This window comes from Rosa chinensis, chromosome 2, assembly GCF_002994745.2.
Source record: "Rosa chinensis cultivar Old Blush chromosome 2, RchiOBHm-V2, whole genome shotgun sequence".
NCBI classification, from domain to species: domain Eukaryota; kingdom Viridiplantae; phylum Streptophyta; class Magnoliopsida; order Rosales; family Rosaceae; genus Rosa; species Rosa chinensis.
Genome location: NC_037089.1, coordinates 33,808,196 through 33,810,787, shown reverse-complemented (window position 1 = coordinate 33,810,787; position 2,592 = coordinate 33,808,196). Strand labels below are relative to the sequence as shown.

Genomic DNA, 2,592 nt, shown 5'->3' with positions numbered 1-2,592 from the left:
AACACTTTCACTTTCATTTTACAACATGATTCATTGACTTTCAGGTCTTTTTAAGCACACGGCCATCTCCCCTGTCCAACAAAACCACTTGATCCAAAGCTTTACAGACATCACTTTTATGTGCATGTCCTCTGAACTAATGTGCTTAACTAGGATTCAGTAGTAGCTAGGGACTAGCCTAGAAGCTCAAAACCAGTGACTTTGGCCATGAAGCGATCTGTGGATAATATGTCAGAAGACTCGACATTTCCATGAATGATCGGCTGCAAGTGATTTTCTGCAGAAGAAAAATGCAGATAAGATAGAGTAACTGCAGATTCTGATAATAAACTTGCCATATTGCTGCCAATATGTTGTAATCCATCGTTAATTGTTGTGTTGTGGTCTGGTCTTAATCTCAAAACTTTGAAGTACAGTATTATCAGAATTTTGGTCCATAATTGACGTCCATCCCAGATTTGTAAAAGTTGAGAAGGTTTATATATAGCCACCCAACTCTTGCACATTATAGTCTCTTTGTTCTCACTGTCCAATTTTACATACAAGAGGTAAAACAAGAGAAGTTTGGTCGTACAAAGTATGGGAAGGCAACCACTTATTCATAATATGAATCTGTAATTGTCATATTGCTGCTGAAAATTTGACTCAAAGAAGCATAACCACAAAACAGAAGAAACCAAACAAATCCATAAAATACATACTAGTGATGTTCCCCTGGTCAGTAGCTGATCAGGGATTGTTTGCTCAACTACCGTTCGATTGAAATCGGATGGTTAACAGATCTCATCTCTTAAAAATCTAGATACCTGTCAACCGTCCTATTGAAATAGGACGGTAGTTGAGCAAATAATCTCTGGTCAGCAGCTGACCAGGGGAACATCAGCGCGCAATTATAACATATTCTCAATCCTCAAGTCCCGCTCTTAGACCAGGTTCGCCCATTTTCATGCCCAAAAGTGACTATTCCTTCTGGTACTCCTTTCTAATTAATCTTTAGGCCAACCTCATTCCTTGTACGTAGCCGCAACTCTGGTGAGAGATCCTTGATTCATTACTTGCTGTTGATTACTAGACAAAAAGCCATCTCGAAATACTTCTCATGACCAATCAAACACTTGATTGTGACCTTAGTATATTGTATAATCATACTTGGGGCCACCCTTCCATTTTGGCAAGATAGAAACAATCATCAAGTCCAGTCTGATACAAATTTATGGGCAGTATGCAATGCTCTAAATAACTGTGGCAAGAAATGATGTAGAGATCATCTATTGGTCAACTATTCAATATTCTGTTAATACCGAGTCACAAGACTTTAGGATTCTTTTCTTCTTCCTATTCCTTATCTTCAAAAATGAAAATGCCAGAGAACCTATATTCTAGAAATGAAAAGTCCAGCCATCCAAACTATGGAAGCCTGTTGGCTCGCTGATAACACAATTATGTAAATACTAAACAGGACAAGAAATCAGATGATGCCTGGCCAAGATTAGTCACAAAAGCCAATTTGCAAGTATTGTCCTTGTGCCATTTTTTAGACTTTGTAGTATAAATCGTCTTACGGCATTCTGACTTAATGCAATATTTATGGAATTATATATATGAAATTCAGGCCGCTCAGAAATTAATAACCATGTGGGGAAAAGAAAAAAAAAAGATTTATACCCGAAACACTATTCAGGCCAGCACCATCTTGCTGGGTATGAAGGGGTTCTTGGCACCTGCTTCTCTGCATCAAACAAACAGATATAAAAGGAACCAAGTCAAACAAGTTGGTACAGTTTAAGAAAAGAAACAGGTTGTTAAGAAACATGGATCAGAAACATATAAAAGCAGATCAAATGAGCTCCCGACTCTAAGCAATTCAACCTAATACCAAACACCCAAATCCTAATCCTTCCACCGTACCTCCAGTACTTTCCTTGAGTGAGAACATTCATTCCCGAAATACCAAAAGGAACGAGGAATTCATGGAATGCCAACTTGAAAAGGAGACAGGAATCTTGACAAAGACCATAATGTTTTCATCTTTCCTTTTTTCTTTCTCTTTTTTTTTTTTTTTACTTTTTCGTCTTCTTCTTTTTAGAAAGGCAAGCCCGATAGCATCCCTAAAATGTCCAAAAACACAGAATCGAGCATAACAGAAGATTGAATTCCAAAACCACACCCAAAAAGCAGCTGGACTCATTAGTCATTACTACTTTTGGATTTTAAAAGGGAAAGATGGAACTGTATTCATTTAGTATAACTGGGGAAAAAATTGCTCCATCAGTGCACATTTAAACCATGTCATGCATTACTACTACTACAGCTGGTTAATAGTCATAGAGCTAGCTATCTATATTTCTGACATGTCTATTGTCCATACTCTTAGAGAAGTCAATAGCCTCATATTTTTGGTTTTATTGTTTGGCTATTTAGCTTCTTTGCTGATATGAGGTACTGGGAAACTCTTCTCAATGGAATGTACTTATGTAGACATATCTGATTAGTGCTTAGTCACGTTCTCTTGTTGGTTTTCAACAGGCCTCTGTCCTTCCCTTTTCTCTATCTTATTTTGGTTGTGTGTGTGCGCGCGTGCGTGTGCAGTTT

The 2,592-nt window shown here is 37.7% G+C and overlaps 1 long non-coding RNA gene across 1 annotated transcript; it reads right to left on the bottom strand.

Annotated features, from left to right (window-relative positions):
• Positions 1–880: 880 nt before the first annotated feature.
• LOC121051403 lies at positions 881–2,039 on the bottom strand. The gene is made up of 3 exons (XR_005805615.1): positions 1,909–2,039; positions 1,666–1,729; positions 881–1,240 (listed from the first exon to the last, which is right to left on the bottom strand). It is a non-coding gene; the product is annotated as an uncharacterized LOC121051403 (long non-coding RNA).
• Positions 2,040–2,592: the final 553 nt, after the last annotated feature.